The sequence below is a fragment of the Carettochelys insculpta genome, chromosome 17 (assembly GCF_033958435.1).
Source record: "Carettochelys insculpta isolate YL-2023 chromosome 17, ASM3395843v1, whole genome shotgun sequence".
Classification (NCBI taxonomy): domain Eukaryota; kingdom Metazoa; phylum Chordata; order Testudines; family Carettochelyidae; genus Carettochelys; species Carettochelys insculpta.
Window position 1 is genome coordinate 20,541,361 of NC_134153.1, and position 24,200 is coordinate 20,565,560.

The window sequence follows — 24,200 nt, forward strand, 5'->3', positions numbered from 1 at the left end:
CACCCATTTCTTCCTAGTTAGTTAGTCAATTAGACATGTATGTAGCAGACACATCAAACACGAGGTCATGATTCTGCACAGAGAACTGACATTATTGCTGAGTGGCAGGGAAAGGCTATCTATTATTCAACAATTTTCTGGCGTTTCTAGCACAAACCATCATGGGCTTTTAAGAGCTACGTGTAGAAAGAAGGATACAATTTTCAATTGCTCTTTTGTCCCCTTATCCCCACAGAACAAGAACAGGGTTAAAAACTGATTGGAAAAATACAATTGCACAGGTTTAGCCTCCTAATGTGAAATATGCCAGCTGACTGCCAGACCTTAATGGGACTGTCCACTTGCAGCATTGTTATTACAAGGCACTGGTACGTGATGCTCCATTGTCACTATCTGCCACTGTCACCAAGTGTAGTGGATACTGAGATCCTGTTAGCGTATTCTACAGTTCTCAGAGCAGCACTCTTATTCCTGATACTACCATTAACAATTATAGAGTTTTAATAAAGCAAAATGATTTATTACTTTTGTGGTAGGCTACATGCTGGTAAAGCAGAAGAAGTAGCCCTGAAGCAACTTAAAGACTAACAATTGTATTTATTAGGTAATGAGCTTTCATGGGAAAGACCCACTTCTTCAGATTGTGGAGCAGAACTACAGTCTGAGCAGCACTAAGGCCTGACTGCCTTAAGCCTCCCCACTTCCGCCCTTGGCACTGCCCCTTCCCTCACCTTGCCCCAGAGCCTGTCGTGCCTATCGGCCTCACTGAGTTCAACTGACAGGTGTTTGGGTTCTGGGCACAGAAGAATGAGAATTCTATTCCTTCTACAATGTGAAGGTCAGTCTGCCATAGTGTGCAGCAGACCCAGATGGCTACTGATGTATTACAACATGGTGGATAGATATTTCAGTCTGGTTCCTATCTCATACCAGCACTAGACTGCACCAAACACAAGAACTCTTACAGTAAGTAAGAGACAAGTATCGTAGCCACATTAGCCTGTATCCGCAAAAACAACGAGAAGTCTCGTGGCATTTTATAGACTAACAGACTTTTGGAGCATAGTCTATAAGGTGCCACAGCACTTCTTGTTGTTATAGTAGGTAAGAGACTGGGTAAAACAATAAGTCTTTTTATATTTCTAATACCTGTAGGAGATATCGCCAATCAGAACTGTTCTGTTTCTACTGAAGGTGGACAAATTCTATCAAAATGGCAGGTTTCAAAGGACTTGTAACACTCTGAGTGATAAAGCTGCACTGCTAGAAATTTGTAGCTGCTGAAGACATGGATAGGGAAGAATCTGCAAGAGGCTATTTTTGGGTAGTTTAGACTTTAATGACGCTCACTTGCTCCAGACATTTGTGGGTGTAACGCATTCCAGATGTTGGCAACAAAACAGTTCTTTCATTTCAGCCACTTGCCCAGAACTCATTTCAAGAAGGGTGGAGAGGACTATCATGTGCCAGAGGAAAAGGCAGAACGAAATTTCATTTTCTATTTGATGCCCAGTTCACAACCACAGAAGATGGCAGCAGGGGGTTAATGATATGGAAGTTTGCTCCAGAAAGAATTCTTGGATCAATGCAATGGGGCAATGCAGGACAAGATTAGTATGGGGTTTTCTCAGTTCATTCCATACAGCTGTCTATCTTCTGACATTGCAGCCTCAAACAGGAAGCTGCAGTCCTTGAAATTCTGACATCACTTTAATAATAAGCTTGCAAAATAACATTTCTTATGGGACAAATCTGAAGATCCAGTCAGCGTACCACACAATTTCAAGGACAACTTTTTTACAGTTTGGTGCACAGAATACCTGCATCTCCACTGAGTTCACCTTTCTTGTGCTAGAGACAGTCAGTCATTCTGTGGGGCTGAATCATCTTCTACCTGACTCTCAATGGAAGACAGAGACAGAAGAGACTTCTTGAATAAGCTACTTATCTGGACATACCTGTACACATAGTTACCGCACTCGTGTAGTTCAACTACCCACCTTACCTTTGCCGTTTTTAAACATGACTTCTATGTACAGGATGAACCTCTCTAATCTGGCACCCTTGGAACCTGACCAGTGCTGAAATTTTTCGGACCACAGGACATCAATATTGTCTAGTAGCATTACCAACACTTCCACTGTTTACTGGACTCTTAGAAGATGTCTGAGGCAAATTACAGCTAAATAACAGCACAGAACACTGAGAGCCAGGACTTGTGGCTGTAAACAAAATAGAGCCATGGAAAATTTGGCCACATCCATGATAAATGGTCATCCAGCTAAATCAAATCATGCCGGATGTTGCTGGACAAGAGATTGCTGGATGTGAAAAGTTCACCTGTAATTCCAAATATCAAGGTAATACAAACATTCAAACACCCCTGTGTGGGAGACCAGATTGTGTAGGTGTCCCCAGGCTCTTTGATTCTATGGCTCCATGGCTTCAGATTTCTTAAATCACAAACATATAGCCATTGGCTGTGTCTACGCAATAAAAATAACTTCAAAGTTGCTTACTTTGAAGTACAACTTTGAAGTAAGCAACTTCAAAGTTGAGCATCTACACACACTCTGGCTCTGCTACTCTATTCCCGGGAATGGAGTAACGACTTTGAAGTTGGGCTCCCTCCTTTGAAGTTAACTTCGAAGTAAGGGAAAAGGTGTGTAGACTCTCTGCTGGCTACTTCGATGTTGTGCCTAACTGTAGCTAAGTACAAATTTATAACTTCCAAGTTAGTTCCTAGTGTAGATGCTCCCAGTAAGTTCTTTTATGAGTAATGAGTAGCCTTCCTGCAGGTTGAAATAAGCAGGTGTGTTGTTGGCCTCAATGTTGCTAATAAGCAGCACTAGCAGTGTGGCAGATGAACTTTCTGACTGGTAGAGGGGTGTATAAAGTGATCGTATCTCCCTGTCCCAAATATGGCTCCTCCCAGCTCCACCATTCCCCAGAGACCTGGGAAAGGAGATGACAGCCACTGGTACTCCCGGGGAGCCCATGGTAGCAGCAGCTACCAGCACTCCCCGAGAGCCCTGGGAAAGCAGCAGGGAGGTGGCAGCTGCCCACACTCCCCCGGCTTCCCTGAGGCTTGGGGAAGTGACTGCTGGTGGAAAAGGTCAGCAGGGGAGGGCCCAAATACGGGACAATTAGTCCCTTTTAAAAAATAACATGGGACGGATAGTCACCCAAGGAGAATAGCATCTGGAGGTATGATACAGTTAGTAATATTTACATTTACTGGCCTATGCATTTTCCCCAGCCTGAAGTTCATGCCTATAATTTCCCAGTGTGGACCTTCTGTCATAGTCACTAGCACAGCGGGTGCAGTTAGAGAGCTTTAGCAGCACATTGACAAAAGACCCAGTGAAAGAACAAATAAATGCTGCCTTCAGAGAAATGAAAATGTGTGTCATCGGGGCCCAAGAGCTTCCGTAGGCCCACAGGCCTGGTGTGTGTAGAGGGGGGCTGGCTCTGCACCCCTGGAATGGGTGGGGCCTCAGGTGGAATGGGTGGGGCTGGGGGCAGCTGGCCCTCAGCACTGCCCAGACTGCAGTGCTGGATGCCCTCCGCCTTTGGAGCTGAGCAGAGCAGTGCTCCAGCAGCAATTTAAAGGACCTACAGCTCTGGCCACCATCACTGCTGCTGTAGCATCAGTGATGGCTGGGAGACCCAGGCCCCTTTGAATCACTGGGCTCCAGGCCAACTACCCTCTTTGTCCCCCACCCACTAAGATTGGCTGATTGAGACCAAATGTAGGACATTTTAAAATCAATTAGACGCTAACAAAGAGGTAAAAGTGGGAGAGGGGATCTAAGAAAATTGTAGGAAGCTTGGAGAGTGAATAAGATGGAATAAGGGATGGAAAGGCAGAAAAAAAAGAATAATACTTCAAGAATACTACTTAAAGATTACCAGCATTATTAAGAATCCATGTGTTCTGCAAGATGTTTTAGAGCATTAGCAGTTCTTCTCCCTGACTATGATGATCATTCATAACATCAGCCGTAAGGTAACCCTAAGGACAGTCAGTCTTACCAATGACACAGATCATTAGGCAAGATGTCCTACACACAAGATCCTCAAAGGTTATTTCTTGCCAACCACCCAGCTTTTAGGGCTGATGTACAAATGGATGGATAAAAGGACAGGCAGGCTTTCAAGTTGGTCTTTGCAAGCTCATTCACCAATCAAATTATCAAACAACACAATATATTGCTCCTAATAGAAACCCATCTACCCAACAAGAAAGGAGGAGTATCCAGGTACTGTAATTCACCTATCTATAATGAACTCAGAAGAACATAACCCTTCAAATTCTGGATCAATGTCTTTCAGTTCTAAATTTCTAATGCTTCTCACATTAATTGTGTGCAAAAACACAGACATAATTTCTCCAGCTGGAAAACTGACTTTCAATGGAGCATCTTGTTTTGGAAAACTGATTGTTTTGCACAGGAGCAGCATAGAATGGGTGCAATTCATCTTAAAAATCGATAAAGAGAATTGGGATATCTGTAAATCTATGGCCTTTAGACCAAAGCCATTGTGTGTCCCAGCTCACTATGCCCTACTGATTTAATACGACACATTTATTTTGAAACACTGTAGCAGAACTGCCTCAAAAGAGTTACTGCAGAGTTACTACATGCTAAGAAGCAATGGCGGTTTAGGGGTCTTCTGGTCTAATTAAATTTCATTTTGTTCAGTCATCCTCAAATGAAACTTCCATTTTCAAAGGGTTTTCTGAGCAGTGCACTAATGAAAGAGAATTTATAGTATTTATGGGGCAACAGTATAAATGGAATTTAATAGTCAAGCATCAGCAGGGAACTGTCTAATCTTTATCAAGCAGTGATTAGCAACCAAGGATTTCTGGTGGGATAATAAGCCCCAGACTGGCTCCTTTCCAGTTTTTGACACTGGCACTGATGTACATCTGTTAATTGCTAGAGGAATACATACATTAACTGAACTGCAACTAATTAGCAGAGATTTAAACGTGTCACTGATGTTTATGTTTTGAAATTTACAAAGATAAGAAAAGTCAGATGATCACTAAAGGCACTGAAGGAGCACCCTATCTTTTCCCATTCAAAAAAATTAAATGAAGAGCCGTATTGCTGAACCAAATTCAAGAGCAATCTGGGTAACTCATCAAGAGACTTAGCACAGAAATAGATAAACATTGCACTGACTTTGATGGGGCCAGACCTAGGGAGGAGAAATGCACCCAAGCTAGAACCTCATAGCTGAGCTACACCAACATGAAATCCACATCTGAAATTTACAACCATATCCTGCCACGTTAGCTGCTAAAACTAAATGTTCTTGAGCTATGGAATTTTAATTCCAGATCCACATTTTCCCCATCTTAGTTAAACACTTACATGCGTAGTTAGGCACCTAAATAAAAGCAGCCTCATTTTCAGAGGCACTGAAAACGCACAGTTCTCAAAGAACTCATGTGTGTGTCTTCCATTTTCAAGTCCAGAAGTCAATGGAAATGAGTAATATTCAGCACCTCTAAAATAATTCCACTTAAGTAAATATGCCTAAATATGTTTCAGGTTCTTAACTCTGTCTACTCAGGTGTGAAGGAGACCACCCTGTAATCTCCGTTTAGGTTTGCACAATACTTTTGAATGAAGCCAGAACCGAGTTCTTACAATGAAACAAAGATAACCAAAATCCTCTGTGTAAGCTAGTATAGCCCTTCAGAAATTGCTACATATTGGCTACGTCTACATGAGCCCCAAACTTCAATGGCCACGCAAATGGCCATTTCGCAGTTTACTAATGAAGCGCTGGAATGCATATTCAGCGCTTCATCAGCATGCAGGCGGCCGCGGCACTTCGAAATTGACGCGCCTCGCCGCTGCGCGTCTCGTCCCGACGGGGCTCCTTTTCGAAAGTCCTTCGAAGTAGGCGGGGTCCTTTCGAAAAGGAGCCCCGTCGGGACGAGACGCGCAGCGGCGAGGCGCGTCAATTTCGAAGTGCCGCAGTCGGCCGCATGCTGATGAAGCGCTGAATATGCATTCCAGCGCTTCATTAGTAAATTGCGAAATGGCCATTTGCGTGGCCATTTCGAAGTTTGGGGCTAGTGTAGACACGGCCATTTTATGTCTAGCTATTATTGTAGGAAACATAATTCCTGTAGGGCAACATCCTTCTAGCATCTTTCAGTCTCTGTCTCCCTGCAGCATTCTTCATAAGAAGGTAAAAGACTGTATTTTTTTTTTTGTTTATAGAAGAGGAAGAAGATAAGAATAGCCATAATGGGTCAGACGAAAGGTCCATCCAGCCCCATATCCTATCTGCCGACACTGGCCAATACAGCTACCCCAGAGGCAGTGGACCTATGAGGTATCGATCAAGCAGTCTCTCTCCTGCCATCCATCTCCAGCTTCTGACAGAGGCTAGGAACACCATTCCTTACTCATCCTGGTTAATAGCCATTAATGGACCTAACCTCTATGAATTTATCTAACTCCTTTTTAAACCCTGTTATAGTCCTAGCCTTCACAGCCTCCTCTGGCATGGAGTTCCACAGGTTGACTGTGCACTGTCTGAAGAACTTCCTTTTATTTGTTTTAAACCTGCTGCCCATTAATTTCATTTGGTGTCCTCTAGTTTTGATATTATGAGAACAAGTAAATAATTTTTCCTCAATCATTTTCTCCACACCACTCATAATTTTACATACCTCTATCATATCCCTCCTTAGTCTCCTCTTTTCTAAGCTGAAGTACCACATATTTCTCCTAGCAGTGGCATATTTAAAGACTTGTCCCCCTGCTCATTAATCTGCAATGAAGGTCCTTGCCTTATTTGTTATTGCTCCCATAACTACTTAGCTGTTCCATACGAGGCAGGTGTTCAGGATAAAACTAGGAAGTGTGTCAGGCACAGATGCAGCATGACTTGCTGTTAAGTACACCTATTAACTTCTTATTGCTGAGATGAGACTAATCATTTGCAGCTGTCCCTGGTACTGCCATTCACCTGTGTTATTACAGAGATAGCGAAAGTTTGGCCCAGAAACGATTATGCTAGGAGCGATAGAGGTTAGCCTGCAGCAAACATCAGCCTTCCAATCAATTTATGTCCCATGAAGGCTTCAGTGGCCAGCATGCAATTGTCCATTTTGTTCCAGTAGCCAGGTCAAACTTCAAAATGATGGCCCTCAATGCCAAGCCAGACTTCATGAAGGAACCAAAGGGGGAACTGAGATTTCTTAACTTTAGAGTGGATTGTGTTCTTTTTCCCTGGGGAAGTATTTGTAAGTGATATTATCCTTCTGTCAGCTCTTGGCTATTTGCAAGATTTCTCCCCATTCTCTTCCTACCTAGACAATAAGGACGGACTACAGAAATTAGGAAGCATGCTTGGAATGTGGAAGAAATGGAAACAGGTAGAATTAACGTGTTCAAAGTACCAGCACTCCCTGAGTTACGAACATCCAACTTACAAAGAGATGCACACATAAACAAGAGCTCATCTGCAGCCTCAGGGGAGCAGGCAAGAGGCACAAATAGTGCCAAGCAGCGCAAGTGCTGGCCGGAGGACTCCAGAGGAGCAGGGGGCAGCTGAACAGCCAGTGGCTGGAGAGATGTGGTGCTCTGAAAGGGCAAACACGGCTTCTCTACAGCCACCAGCTGCTCCTCCAGAATCCTCCAGCCTGCTCTCACGCGTACTGGTGAGTGGGTGTTCAGTGCAGTCGTAGGTGGGGGCTGTTTGCTGGCCAGGAAAAAATCCAGAAGTTCCATTCAGAATCTCCATGTACCCACTTACTTCCTCTAATTAAACCTGCCTTCTCCTCAAGCACCAGCACTCAAGATGAAATAAAGAAACTAGGTACAATATTTCCATTGCAAACATACAGCATTTCAGCAACATTATGCGTTAAATTGGCTTTTGTTGGCTAGCCTAGGAAGCTAACTATCTGTTATAACATTGTTTCTATGGGAAAATGCGTTCTTTGTTCCAAACAACCAACTTACAAATGAACTTTTGGTCCACAACCCATCCGTAAGTTGGGGACTTCCTGCAAAGTGTCCATAGCATCCCACCAGGTGGGCAAAACAGAAAGGAACACATTTTGGACCCTGCATACTCCAGCCTAAAATTCTTTGCTACACTTATAAGAGTTTTTGTTTTCTATTCACCAGGTGCTGTGACCCATTTCATTGTGGAATTATTAAATAAAGTGGTTTCTATCACTATGTTACTTACCAAATGGTTTCTTTTTCCCCCTTCAATTAATTTCAGTCTGCTGTTTCCCTTCATGGTCCATGCACACAAGCAACAATCTGTCTGTTTTCTCTTTGAAATGCAGCAGTCACTTCTGTGCTATTCTAGAGACAGCTGGGAGAGCCAAAACCAGCCTGGGAAGGAGAGATTGACAGGCAGCACCTTTTTGATTTCAGCAGGCATGTCATTCACTGAGAGGAAAAATGTATCTATTAGGTTCTTCTACTCCAAGCACATACACAATTGCAGTATCCTATATGTCAGCTCCTCTGCAAAGAATTGCTTTGGGACTCTTTTGATATTAGCTAGAAACAGCCAATTATTTATTGTGTCCAGAAATAATTTATTTCCCTGGCTCACACAGGAATTTCTCTCATAAAATGGAGATTCCCTGAAACCTAGCTCATGCCTGGAGGGTTCAGAAGAGTCTGTGTAAGTCCTTTCCTTTTTCATAATTCAAGAAGGCACAATACAAATTCTGTTCTTTGTGTGGGTATTCAGTGGTAGCACTGTGCATCTCCTGAAAATTGTTTTTAATTAATCAAGCCTTGCACAGGTATGGCTGGAAACAGAAGGTGACAATAACAGGTTGCCTTACTGTGTTTGGGGTTCATTTTTGATGATCTGATCATGTCTCTGGTGAGATGGCACTCCTGAGGAGAAAGCAGGAAAAGGGACATGCATGTGTGACACTCTGCTGTGCAGTGCAACCTTTGATTTTTTTGCATGAAAGCAGAAAGCTGGAATAGATCTTCAGTGCAGAAAGAACTGTAAAGTCCCTTCAGGTTGCAGCTCTCTTGACTGGTACCCTGGGGACCTGACTTGTCCCAAACCAGAGAATTTACCAGATGAAGGAAAGGGAGGTACCCTGCTTTGGTCACCCAGTCTGCTATCAGCTTCTCTTTGCCCCCCTCACCTTCCCCGCCGGTAACACCTCTAGCCCCAGGGCCCCATTATCCCCTGCCTGGACCTCTGCCCTTGCTGGGTTGACACTGGCCTGACCACCTCAGGCTGCCAGATGAGGAGGCTGGCTCCAGCCCCAGCCAGACTGCCAGACATGGTCCCAGTGCCACAGGTGCCAGCTCAGGATGACACCATCCTGATGGCACCATGGGCACCATCTCCACCACAAATGGGCTGCGAGAATGGTCCCGGCCCCATGGGAGCTGCCAGCATGACCACAACCCCATTACCTGCAGCAGCCAGCTCCAGCCCTGGCTGGGGTGCTGGACACTCCACCAACCCCATAGGTGACACCTCCAGCTTCTGGGTTGCCAGCATGGTCCTACCCCTAGAAGCTGGCTCTGGCTCCTGGTCAAGCTCTGGCTCCTGGTCACGGCCCGGCCCTGCACCCTGGCTCCATCTGTACAAGGACACAGCCCCACTGGGCTCCTCTACCCAAGGCAGCCGGGCTTCCCCTACTAACCTCCCAACCCAGAATCTCTGGTCCCGTAACATCCATAGCCCTGCCGGACCAGTGAATACCGGTTTTTGGAGGTTCAGTCTGTATTATCATCATGCTAATCCTGTTCAGATACCTGAGTGATATTTCTCTCCAGGTTCTGTTTGGCAGATTCAAACATTAACATAATGCCACTGCTACATTCAGTCTGTAATTCCAGGTATGTTTAACACAACTAACAAAGTATAAATTTAAAATCTGTTCCAACTGACTTGGATTATTCACCTTCAAATGGACACAAGGGAAAATCAGAATGCCCTTAAATCTCTGCGTGATCTACCCTGATCTACCCTGACCATGGGTTCAGGCAACTTGCAGGAAGTCAGGAATTCAGGCCCTTTACTCCTGGCCTCATTCAGAACAGGCAACAGTGGTCAGGCAGAAGCTTCATCTTCTGCAATTTGCAAGCCAACATAGCTAAGCCAGCACAGGTGATATCACATGTGATGCAGGCCAGCACCAGTTCACAGCCACAGGGCAGTTTACAGAGCACAAGGGAAATAGGGAGGGAACTATGACTCAGTTTCTGCAGCAGCTTAGCCAGCATCCCTTGCTCACAGTTGTGCTCAAAGAACACTTGAGCCTGAACTGAATATGGACCTGATTTTACCCTCATTTGCACTACAGTAAATTAGAATTATCTTTACTAAAATAGTGAAATTGCAGTAGAGTAAAACTGGCATTTTGGAGAGAAGAGACAGGAGATGTCTAGACTGGAAGACCCAGGTTTTTATATTGCCAGCACAATTATGATTATTGCATACATAACTTATAAGTGCAAATACAATAAAACCCCAAGTTATGCTGGGGTTGCATTCCTGCAACCCTCGTGTGATGCAAATTTTCACGCAAGTCGGGGTGGGGAGCCAGGAACCAGGCTGCTGCTTGGTTCCCAGCTCCGTGCTGCCCGCGGGACCTGGGAAACTGATCAGCCCACTGTGGCTGATCAGTTTCCTGGCTACTTCTCCTTGCCTTCCCGCAGCTGCGCAGCTGTCAGCCGCGTAGTTCGAGGGTTCACTGTACATGCAGTTTTGTGTCTGAATTCCTGAAAATTACAGTTTAAAATAGTAATAAATGTATTTTATTAGCTACATACATTTCATTAATTGCACAAAATTAGAGGTGGACCCCAACAAGCTGTGAACTGTTCTCTAGTTTGGGGGCAGCTGGATCGGGGGTTCTGGTTTGATCTCATCTAGAGATAGAGATCTTCCCAAATTCTAATACAGAATCTTTATCAAAGTCCATGGATGTCTGGATCCACAGTTCTGAGTCAGATCCCTGCCTTTTCTTAACACAATATTTGAAAACTACTTCCCCCTTAGAGAACTGAACTAAGGAACTGTGGTTTCTCCTTAAAAAAACCTGATATTATCATCATCAAACAACTTGAAGAAGTACAGGAAAGGGCTCTTTTCCCATGTGCTTAAGGGTTTTGTTCTTATTAATAGCTTATTTTCTAAATCAGAGCCTTTGCCTGATTGTTAGAAATCTATGGAAAACAACACTAATGAAGCAAGAGCAGATGATATTACCCTCTGCCAATAGACATTTTTTTGTAAAATACTTCCAGAGATTGAAAGTAATGACACTGCCCATGACTGATGAAAAGCATAACATACCACAGCCATCTCAGCACACAAAATGATTCAAAGACCCCAAACGTACATAACATTTCTGGAGTCTAATTTTGACTTTGCTCAGCTCAATAAATAACTTGATTATACTTCTAAACTTGCAGTGCGTGCCTGGAACACTTGGCCTGCAATGAAATACACCCTTGGCACCTAACACTGGCACCAAAAGTTGTTGATCACAAGCCACAGCCTGCATATGCTTTGCTGTGAAAGCAGGTGAAGGCTATTCCTGACTCGAATCACTCACTGGGGTATATTGCATTGCACTTAATTAAGACACCCTGAAACATTTTGAGGAGATTGCATTTCCTCAGTGCTGTGTGACACACGTGTGAGATGTGGGGAAATGCGGGCAATACATTGAAGCTAATGGCGCAGGCTCATTTCAAAGCAAATGTGTGGATAATGAACCGTGGGGACATAGCTGTGGCCTTAAGAGCCACTCAGTGCCAACTGGCAGAGAACCCATTATACTGTAACTCATATTAAGCTTGACTCATTCATTAGTCTCAACACCCTGCTGTCACAATACTTATCTTAAAGATGCCAAGTAAGGATCATATGCCAACTGGTAACATATTCAGCCCGAAAAACCATTGCAGGATGAATGCATGGGTTGAGCAGAAAGAGTTATTAAGAAAATACTCCCAGCCCACATGTATATGTGTTTGTGAGGCAGCTCATAAACCCAGCCCGCCCTAGATAAAGGAATGTGTATTTACCTGACTGTCTTGATTACTGGCAGAGGACAAGGAAAATACATTTACACTTCAGGTAAATGAAGCCATCAAACCAACAAGCAGTTTAGTGAGTACAAGGGGTGAGAGTCTGAAAGCTAGGAATCCTTCCTGTGTCTTGAGCCAGAGACAATGGATTTTGGGTAATATAAGGGGAGCAGAGAGATACTATTTTTATCCATCATTTTCCAAAGGAACAGCACCCTTTCATTCTGTGAACATATAGCCTGGGTTTGAGCTGCTGGCAACATACAAAAACTGCTTGAGCAAAGATTGTAACGTGCTGAAATTAAGTTTCAGAAAGCATGTTTTATTTTGTTTGTAACCATAGCTCTCTCCCTTTCTCTTGCTTATCAGCACATAACTCTCAGTTCTTTGTTAATAAATTTATTCTTGCTCAATTACAAAACCATTTCCATGCTGTGTATTAAAGTGAAGTGTCTTCTGCATCTTTGGAGGCAGCAAACATAATAATTTCTCTGAGGCTATGTCTACACTGGAAGCATCTGTCTACAGAAGTTACTCTTGGAAGCAAAGATTGAACATACTCTCAAGAGATGATACAAGCCACACTCATGCTCCAACAATATAGAAGGGAATCACAGGATAACAGATGAGGATGTTTTGTTTAAACTATTAGGCACCAGGATAAGGTTGGTACTTAACAACATCTGGAGTGTAATATATAACTTGTTTGTATCTATGTATGAAAGGAGAAGTCATAGGAGGGACATCTCTGTGCTAGTTTGGAGCCACCATCCTAATATGCTGAATGAATTTGTTGAGGACATATATGTGTTCGTACACATGCAGTTCCCATGGGGTACTAGTCCCATGCTTTGTCAGCAAGAAACCTGGCCAGGCACCTTTGCCACTGACTTGAGCCTGTGGTCTTTCATTATGAGTAAGACTGAGCTCTGCTGAATCAACATGCTGCAGTCTCCACTAGGGCTACTAACACTGGAGCTCTAAGAAAAGCCAAACAAGGAACAATCCTGAAGTACTAGCAACATCCTGCAGCAATAACAGCAGAATCTGCTAGAGTCAGACCAGCTTACAGAAGCTTCTTACATATAATTTGGGGTATTTGAAAGGTGTGTCTCTGGCACACCATAAAACTCTTCCTAAAATACTGAGTTTTGAAGGCTGCATTGTATGAAACTAGACAGGTATTACCCACCTTAGCGGTCAACAGGGTTTCAGATTTTGCATATGTGCCCCTGATATCATGATTAATTGGCCTTTCTGAAGGTCATCCTGCAAAGTTCCCAAACTATTTGAAGCTGAATGGCATATATGCTAACAAGGCAATTTCCTTAAGATTTGCTATATAATCTCAGCTTCATCCTCACAGTTCCATGACCCAGAAATCTGGATAGTCAAAAAAACCACCCACTTAATCTACTGTGTCCATGTCTAATTTAGAGATGGGATCATACTTAACCAGTCTGGAATGAATTGGACAGCTTTGCACAGAGAATTTTTTTTCTTATAGTGAGTTTGTGTCCACAGTTCTCAATTCATCTGGGTCGAGGTTCTCTTTACTGAAGAAAGCAGTGATCCTTGATGTCCAGGATGATCTCCTTCACCAGTTTTATTTTTTGTGGGTCCTTCAGTAACTGAAGAGCCACAGGCTGATTGACAGATATGGGAGGTAGAGTTGGAAGTCAGGGTTGGGCCATCATTGCTGCGTAACATCTCTCTGTCCTTTCTTTTCTGTCATTTTTTTCTGAGAGCAGGGCACAGCAATTTTCCTCAAAAGTTGACATTCCTTCTCTGACAAGTCATCGTCATTCTCCACATCCTAGGCTACTGTCTCCCATGTGTGGTGTTGATGCCACATCCCTTGATATTTATATAGATACAGTGGTGTGACTCAAAATTTTGGTTCTGACTTTAGAAATGTTTCTGGTGTCAACAACATTCCTCGTATTAAGTGTAAGACATGTCATTCAAATGTGTAGAATCTTTCAAAACTGAATGAACATTTTCAATGTGACATTTGTAAAGAGATTTGGTCCCCTCTATATGACACATTAGTTTCATGAGATGCAGAGCTTGTAATTTTAAAATAATCACATAGGTGTTATGTATATGAACAGGAATGTTTGAAAATGACCCAAGAGCCTTTTTGGAGACTGTTTGGAAATGTATTCCTTTATAATAAGGCCATCTTGCCCAGACATTTGTTGAGAAAGCAAACAAGAACAATCCAGAAGTACAGAATTAACTATAAAACCAGGATAAGATATTATATTTTTTCTGCTGCTTATACTACCCCTGGTATGTGAGCTATTTTCCAAAAATGCATTAAGCAACGTGACTAGCATCTCTCACATCTGGTTGGCTCACTCCCACTTCTTTTCCCTACAGAGAAAATTATGTAAGACTTTTCTTAATGTTTAATGTTTATTTATTTCAGGCAAGGCTGAAGAAATGAATCTGGCACTTTGATGAAAAGGAAAAGAGGTTATCCAAACTGAGAGGTTACAAATTCAAAATGCATGATGGCAACTACCTTTTTACATTATGCTTAATTAGGCCATGGAACTCATTGTCACAGGATATTGCTGAGGCCAAGAATTTAGCAAGATTCAAGATTCCATATAAATGTGGAAAACCAGACTATGCAGAATTATGGTTAATTTTTTGGAAGGGATATAAAACTTCATGCATCAAAGTTTACACTAATCTCTAATTATAAGGGATCAGAATGACCTTTGGTGTGTAGGTTATCTCACAACTGACTGTTGCACAGTTTCTTACACTGTTCCTGCAGCTGGCAACTATTGGAGACAGGATACTGGACTAAATGGACTATGAGTCTGATCTAGTCTGGTAATTTCTATGGTTTTATGTTCCTACGTCTGAAGATGAAATAAGATGGTAATGAGGACCCGAAATGTTAACTGCAAGAGATACTAATGTAGAATATTTTAAAAAAATGGGATTCAGATAATATTAAAAAGACAGTGGGTTGTCACTTTTGTTTATTCCATTATTTTAACTCCATGGTACTAGCTAGGCAAAAATCACCTCCTGTGTTTTATAACATAAATACAAGGAAGGCTCAGTTTAAGATGATGGATACTGGCCCAGCTTAGCTTTGAAGGATGGCGCAGTTGTCTCTATGCTTTTCTTTGTAGAGTGTGTTCATCAATTGCTTCCCCCCTAGTCATTCTGTTGAGAACAATGACATTATGATCGCAACTCTCACAACATCAGTATTCTTTTTATACCCTTTCCTAGTCTTGTTGAATCTTTGTTATCAAAATGGAGAAACTGTCAAAACAATGAATTTGTCTGCAGTGTTTTTGTTCTTGTTATAATCAGTGTTATAACATTGCATTATTTCACAAGTGCATAATCACAGAAGCACAGGTATCATTTTGTTCCCAAAGTATATTATTATGACAATCACAGAAAAATAGCACTAATAACATTCTTTTTCATGGGCCTGCTAAAAGCTATACAGGAACATAAAATGGAACAAACAGAACACAGACTGTTTTAAGAGTTGGCTGTAACAACCCTCCAGAGATGGTGCAGCCTTTTATCCTTTGCCATAAGTTCCAACTCTCATGGTTGGTTGGACAAATACTTTTTTAAAAATGGAAAAGAAATTTGCTCTTGGCGGTGTTCTTCAGGCTTTCAAAGGCTCTCCATTTAGGCACATCCAGCTCTTTCTTTCATTTCTTTTTCCTGGTGGGATGTAGTATGTATCAACTAGGCCAAGCTGATGAAGAATGAGCTGCCTGAAATGCTCCTTAGGTGCTTTGAAAATCCCACCCATTCTCTTTTATTATTTGATTATGACTTAGATCTACTATATATTCATCTGAATTCTGCACTTGACATTTATCGGTATCTTCAGATACCCAGTGGTTAAGAAGTTACTATGTTTTTGGATCTTAAGTACACCATTTTATTTTTAAGTAGATGCTTTTGTGGCTGTAGTGCAAAGTATTTTGGTTACCTTTAATTCAGACACTTCATTCAAAGTTATTTATAGCCGATATAATTTCCATCACCATTAAAAAGTCCTGAGCTGAAAGAAAAGCAGACAAGACCCAGTCTGTCTCTCATCTGTACATGCAAAACATACATAAACAATGAAATCTCATAATCGGCCCTGGGTACAAATGCTTTCGAGCTGTAATTTTGTTACCGCTATCACTGTTTAACTTGTAATACACTTTGTACTCTGTCTTGGTGGCTTGCTTGGGTTCCTTACATTTGACTAGAAATCCTAGGCAAAATCCATAACAGCTATGAGTGGACAAACATTATATTTGACTATGCCCGTTAAAAATTAGGATGTTTACTGGACCTCTTCTTTTCTGCACTTCCCATTCTTCCAAGTCCCTTCTCCACTTACAGGGCTCTAATTCTGAAAATGTTACCAATGAGGACTGCACACAGTTATTGCAACAACATGCCAAATTGGGTGTTGATTTCTTAACACTAAATGGACAACGGGATGTTCAATTGCATGTATAACTGCTTAGTTCACCCATGCAGGTGCAGTAATTATGTTTGCAAATTAAGCACACAATTGCATGTGATGTGGTGAAAATCATGGTCTTTTGATTTTAAATTCAAGTTTCTAACTGAGTTTTTTGCTGTGGTTGATTCCTTCTGAAAAAGTATCTTGGACCACAAAAGCATACCAGAGCTGCGTCTACATGTGCATGCTACTTGGAAGTAGCGGTGCCAACTTCGAAATAGCGCCCGTCATGGCTACACACGTTGGGCACTATGTCGAAGTTAACTTCGACGTTAGGCGGCGAGACGTTGAAGTCGCTAACCCCATGAGAGGATGGGAATAGCGCCCTGCTTCGATGTTCAGCTGAGGGGTTGGGAGATGCTCTCTCTCCAGCCCCTGCGGGGCTCTATGGTCACCGTGGGCAGCAGCCCTTAGCCCAGGGCTTCTGGCTGCTGCTGCTGCAGCTGGGGATCCATGCTGCATGCACAGGGTCTGCAACTAGTTGTCGGCTCTGTGTATCTTGTGCTGTTTAGTGCAAGTGTGTCTGGGAGGGGCCCTTTAAGGGAGCGGCTTGCTGTTGAGTCCGCCCTGTGACCCTGTCTGCAGCTGTTCCTGGCACCCTTATTTTGATGTGTGCTACTTTGGCGTGTAGACGTTCCCTCGCAACGCCTATTTCGATGTGGTGCTGCCCAACGTCGACGTTGCCAGCCCTGGAGGACGTGTAAACGCCATTCATCGAAATAAGCTATTTCGATGTAGCGTGCATGTGTAGACGTAGCCCATGTGTCATATTTGTAGTAGGCCTGCCATGTAATATAGGGAACCCATTTTTCTTGAGTTGTTCATATAAAAACTAACAAGGCATTGCTTTTACAAATTAGCTACTGGTTGCTCACAGCCTTTATCCAAATGTGATTTCTTCAGGGGTATTTTATTACTTCTGTAGAGCCATCAATGTACATAGCAACTTACAATCACCAATTACATGATAGGAGAAAGATTTCAGTCAATCACAGCCCAGAACAAAAATGCTGTTGTTCCACCAAAAGTTGATCTACGTATTAGCATTTGGCTGAGTTCATTCCTGGCATAACTACTGTCACACTACCTGGAGCAGTTCACAACCGTGCCAATCTCAGTACAGAGCATCAAAAAGCAGGAGAGACGCACCAAACAGATGTTATGTTCTACCATTAGATTTCACCAACCAAGTAACAAATGTGAACTCTCAAACTACTACTGCAGCCTTATAATGAAGTCACAGACAGTCCCCTTGTACACTCCAGTCTATCTTACAACCCAGGCAACCTGGACTCAGTCATCAGTGGTCAGATTGTTCCCTGTCCCCAGAGAGTAGTTGCTTATCCCAGACCAATTTGTGCCTTAAATCTCATACCAGAGACAACACTGGTACTCAATTGTATAGTACACTGATAAAGTAAGAGAAATTGGTTAGTTACAAGTTAAAGCAGTTAACATGTGTGCACATATGAGCTCAGAGTGATGGTTCCAAAAGGTGACAGAGATATAATAATCTGTCAGCACTGAATGTTTTTGTAGAGCTAGCCCAGGCTGATCCCAGGGAATCCCTGTTTTTTGTTTCTTAGCTCCAGATGTTCTAAGAGTCCAAACAGCAAAGAGACTGAGTTTCTCCTTGTCAGGGATTTTTACTCCACCTACTCCAGAGTACAAACTGATAGGATGAGTTCATCCTCCAAGAAGGGGAGGGCGATAGACTCTGTTGACAGCACGCCTTTCTCCTTTGATGCTACACGAAAAGCTGATGCCCAAATATATTTGTTAGTCTGTAAGGTGCCACAGGACTCCTTCTCCTTTGTGGTGAAACGAACTAACAAGGCTACACCCCTGAAACACAATACCTTATTTGCCTTCAATGGGCCAGCTTGAGCACTTTGCCTTAATTAATGCTTCTATTCTGATTAGGTGTAACGCAAATTTCGAGGTTTACAATGCAAACAATGTAATTTTATTGACTCGAGCTATTGAAGTTATAAGGGAGATCAATGCACAGAGTATCCCACAAACATTTTGAACAGTCTAAACACATTTTTCTCAACTTAGCATTACCATTGGACATTAACACACAGGTAAGCCAGACTTCTTTCTAACTATACATTTGTCTGTGTTCAGTGAGGCATGGGGCCTTGACATGGGCTGGCATCTGGTCTATCAGTGTCACAGTAACATTGATGTCAGTAGTTTTACAGCAGGACCTAATGACATACTGAAATGCCACCAGTCCTCTTTTCACACAGGCCACTTTCGCAAGGACTTATTCACTGTCTCTCTCTGCCCTTTCACAATTAGACATCAAAACTTCCCGGGCAATGGCTTGAGAGGAATGAAGGTAGAGCACTTAGGATAGATTCAGAGATTTTAAGTCCAAAAGGAACTATTATGATCATCAGCTAGTCTGACCTCCTGCACATAGTAGGCCACAGAATATCAGCCATGCCCTCTTGTAACAGATCCCTAAGCTCAAGATGACTTACAGAAGTCCTCAAATCATAATTTAAAGATTTTAACTTAAACAGAATCCTAGTTTAAACCTGCAAATGATCCATGATCCGTGCTGCAGAGGAAGGTAAAAACCGAACCAAATCAAAATGAAACAGGGTCTCTGGCAATCTGACCCATGGGAAAACTCCTTCCCAACTCCTGTGACTGTCACATGGACCTTGAGCATTTTGGCAAGAGCCAGAAACCAGACAGAGGAAAAAAAATTTCAGCAGAAACTCAGAGCCCTCCCCATCCAGCATGGCCTAACCATTCATCGGGGATATTTGCCATTAGGAGTAACAGATTGGCTACTCACCATTAGAGGCAGTCTCATTAGACTATCCCCACATATGCTTAGCAAGTTCAGTTTTGAAGTCAGTTAGTTTCCAGACATAACTACTCACCTTTGGAAGCTGTTTCAGAAATTCACTCCTCTTATTGTCAGAAACCTTCATCTTATTTCAAGTCTTAACACTAGCCTGGCACTTGGTTCAATTCCATGATCCGGCACAAACTTTCTAAGAGAGCTTGGGCCACTCACTTAAGATATGTCTGTATCACATAGATCCTGTCACAAGCTAGCATCCCAGGTTCATATTCACTCTCCGAGGTGAGCTAGCACTAGGACAGTGAGCTTGCACTGAAGTCTGTTTCACCCAACCCTCACTACTATTGTTACCCATGCTAGCTGGCTTAAAGTTAGCTTGGATACACCTATCTGCACTACAATTATGCCTTATTTTGTGGTGCATAAATTTACTCTCAATCTGACAGTGCATAATATAACAAGAATAATATTTGTGGAGTGGAGGTGTAGTTTTATTTGGGTGTTTAACTGAGTACAAAAGCTACTAATTTCCTATAGACTCCCCCACTATAAACACCATCTATTAAGTCAGTGACCCCCTCAAAAATCACTGTAGTGCACAGAAATCTACTGGACAATGCTGTTCCTTTGGACTGGTCGTTCAATGGTCATCCTTCTGCTAAATGTAGCACTATGAAGAACAAGATTTCTTTTTAATATCAATTTTCTGCTCATTGTTATTTATAGTTGGAATTCCTTACCTCTTAAAATTTGCTTTGCTGATGAACTGTTTATAGAAATATTCTGGGTCAGTGAAAGCAAGAGTCAAGAAATCCATATTCTGCTTTTGGAACAAAAGACCATAAAAAAATCTATTCCAGCTGGAGGTTTTCATCTCTCTAAAGAGGTCCACAATGCATCAAGGACATGCTTGTCCCACCAGCGTCTTTAGCAATGAGATAGCCAGCATCTTGTCTTGTACAGCAAATGACATCTCTTGCTTACTTTATTTGATTAATGTAAATGATTTACCATCAACAGACTGTTTGCCAGAGTATTCATTATACAGTGACAGAGATTAGTCTTGTATGTAATCAAAAAGAGCAATGACTGATACTCTGTCAGGTTTGGTATTTAATCAGCGAAGCTTTCCTCCAGTCATCAGCCACTAAAAAGTTTCATTAATCTGATTAGTTTGGGAAAATTGGACTTTTAAAAGAAAAGAAAAAAGAAAAGAAAAGAAAAAACTAAGGAACTTATTTTTGTCTGCATATACAGAAATATGACTGCTGTTGTTTTTCAGCTTTTTTGTGATCCCTTATGAATTTAGGTGGGAGTCAATGACCCTGGGGATTGAGAACAGGACACAGAGCCTTTTACTTTTTATAGCACACGAGTTGAAATTAACCTTAGGTCAGTAGTTCTAATGGTTCTTTGGAGACGGATTTGAAATGAGATGGTGTGCAACACCCAGTTCCCAGAGGACAGCAGTGTTGCCAATCATTTTGTACCTTTTTACTCATTTTTCTAAAATCTGTACAAATGCAAAACAACAACACACCAGCAGAATAAGCTCAGGGATGAAGATGAGACAAAGACTACAGGCCATGTCAAATGTCAGAGGTTAAAAGTTTCTTAATGAAAAGTAAGTACTTCTAATAAGTAACAGAGAGAAAGCCGTGCTAGTCTATATACTATCAAACAAAAAAGCAGTAAAGTAGCACTTTAAAGACTAACAAAATAATTTATTAGGGGAGCTTTTGTGGGACAGACCCACTTCTTCAGACCATAGCCAGACCAGAACAGACTCAATATTTAAGGCATAGAGAACCAAAAAGTAGTAATCAACATTGACAAATCAGAAAAAAAATTATCAAGGTGAGCAAATCAGAGAGCGGGGGGGGGGGGGGGGGAGGGGAGGAAGTCAAGAATTAGATAAAGCTAAGTATGCAAAAGAACCCCTATAGTGTCCCAGAAAATTTGCATCCCAGTTCAAACCACATGTTAATGTGTTGAATTTGAATATGAAAGAGTTGAGCAGTCTTTCTTTCTTTCCAAAGCAGTGTGAAAATTCTTCTTCAATAAGACACAAACGCTTAAGTCATTAACAGAATGGCCCAATCCATTAAAATTTAGACTAACTGGTTTGTGGATCAGGAGTGTTTTGATGTCTGTTTTGTGCCCATTAACTCTTTGTCTGAGAGACTTTGAAGTCTGTCCAATATACAAAGCATGTGGGCATTATTGGCACATGATGGCATATATGATGTTAGTTGAGGAACATGAGATTCTGCGCCCGTGATTCTGTGACTAACCTGGTTAGGTCCAAGTCTTGTGGCACCTTATAGACTAACAGATACTTTGGAGCATAAGCTTTCGTGGGCAAAGACTCGCTTCATCAGATGCTGCCCATGAAAGCTTGTGCTCCAAAATACCTGTTAGTCTATAAGGTGCCACAGGACGACTTGTTGTTCTTGAAGCTACAGACTAACATGGCTACCTCTCTGATACCTGTTAGGTAATGTGGACAAAGCTGGCGGTGGGCTTTGTTGCAAGGCAAAGTCCCAGGACTGGTGTTCCTGCAGTATAGACTGGCTGTTGGTGAGAATCCTCATAAGGCTGGGAGGTTGTAGGTCTTTAATAATGCATTGCAGTGGTTTGAGTTGGGGGCTGCAACCTACAATCTACCCTTAATCTGGATGCCACACTCCAGAAGGCCCTAGGTGACAGGCCAGGATTCTAACCAATAGCCACAGTCTAAACCACAGGAACACCAGTCCTGGGACTTTTCCTTGCAACAAAGCCTACTGACAGCTTTGTCCACATATCTATTCTGGATATATCATTACTGGACCTAACCAGGTTAGTCACAGAATCATGGGCACATTCTCATGTTCCTCAACTAACATCATATATGCCATCATGTGCCAACAATGCCCAGATGCTCACCGAATCAATTCTTTTGTTAGTCTTTAAAGTGCTACTTTACTGCTTTTTTGTTTTGATAGTACAAAAGCATGTAGCAATGCACATGTTCACTGCTTATTGAGTCCTCCTGCCTTTGATGAGTCAGGCCAAGTATATTTCTCCAGGCCTCCTCCCCTTCCAACAACAGCACGATTTGCTAGTTGCTTCTTCTGAACTTCTAGTACTTCTAGTACTGTTGAATTTTGGCTACATAGTCACCCCTACCCAGCTGCTCCTCCATGTCCATTTCCCACCCCAGGAATCAGAAGATCCAGCATCACCCTTCTTTGTGCTCTATTACTCACAAAGCTATCACTATCAGCAGTGTGTTGAGGTAGGAAGGCAAGGCCATGACCACACACTCTTCAGATACACCACCTGTAATGCTGCCAGCTATGTCAGCCTGTATGTTTGCCTTAGTGTAGACAGCCAAAGTATTATTGCAAGTCCGGCACTAATTTGGCTCAGAGAGGGCAATGATATACATAGCAAACAGGCATTTCCCAGCTGAATATGAGTTACTGCTCTGGGGTTGGTATAAATGGAGAAAAGATGTTTGGATACCCTGGAGACAGGTAGGTGTTGTGCTTTAGAGGGGAAGGGGGATTTGATTGAGGGGTAAGTGGAAGCAGATCTAGCAGTAAGTTTGGAGCTGATCTTTTTGAGAGTTGATATATGGCATATAGAAAAACTGAGCTTTCCTTTCTAAACATAACCACCTCTTTATCCCAGCAGTGGGAATACGGCTGGTGTGAATAAATTCTATCATGGTAATTGCCAAAAGCAATGAATATAAATTGATCCGAAGAAAGCTGTAATATTTCTTTAGAACAGAAAATAATGCAGGAAATGTGCAGGTCCTCTAGGTGCTGTAATTTGGAATTAGGAGTGGGCAGGGTGAAAACTGAATGATTGGCTCTGCTGAAGGGTTAGGTATAGCAAACTCATTCCGTGCTAGCTGTCTGGGTGGAATCCAGACTGAGACAAAGGTGAGGGAACATTATTTCCTCATTCTCCTTGCTTGAAGAGGACCTGAGTAAAATCAGTGAGATCCAGTCTAGCTCCCAGGGGGCAGAGGCCTGATTCTATGCTCACTTACACAGGTGTGAATCAGGCACTAGTCCACTGACGTTAGTGGAGTTATGCAGCAATAAAATGAGTATGGAAACAGAATAACCATCTGGAAAAAGCTGGTCAGTAGAGATAGGATGATTCGTACCAGCTGATGATCTGGCCTTCACTTCTATATGTAAAAATTAAAACCCACTGTCAAATATTACTATTAACTTATATTGAAGTAACATCTAGAACTCTCAGTCATGGGCTTGTGTAACCACCAAAAGGCAGAACTGGAGCATCGTGCAGGAGTCTCTACAACTGGTGCTAAAAGCCAGCTGGCTCTCAGCCAAGGGTGTAGAGGAGACTCGTTCTCTCTCTCTGTAAGTGGTCTAAATGCCACTGCATGGGACAGTGTACCACACCCAGTAGGTGTGTGGCCTACACTTGCACTAGGTGATGTGCAAACACAGAGCAGAAAATACAGTCCCTGCCCCAAAGAGTTTAAATATAAGACAAAAGATAACAGAGGGGCACAAACTAGCAGGTGGTAGTAAAGTCCCAATATTTTTCTGTCTCTGATACCCTGAGAAGTATTGCATTGATGAGAATCTATGAAGCAGATATGTAGGCAGAGGCGGGAGGTGCTTACGTTACACTTGCCTGCCAGACTTTAGTCTTGAGGCTTGTCAGGCTAGCTCAGACACAGCACCATGTAGAGAGTCCTTATTCCAGGTCTACAAACACAGTAAGGTATTTTTCTCTAAGGGTTTCTATT

General features: G+C 42.4%; 1 long non-coding RNA gene across 6 annotated transcripts in view; it reads right to left on the bottom strand.

Moving 5' to 3' along the window:
• LOC142022198 (uncharacterized) overlaps window positions 1-8,358 on the bottom strand; it is a 137,269-nt gene extending 128,911 nt beyond the window's left edge. For 5 of the 6 annotated variants that reach the window (XR_012647881.1, XR_012647880.1, XR_012647882.1 and 2 more), the window contains exon 1: window positions 8,233-8,358. This is a non-coding gene — a long non-coding RNA (uncharacterized LOC142022198). The remainder of the gene's footprint in view (window positions 1-8,232) is intronic. The other variant, XR_012647879.1, reaches the window with a different exon arrangement.
• Between the last annotated feature and the right edge of the window lie 15,842 nt (window positions 8,359-24,200).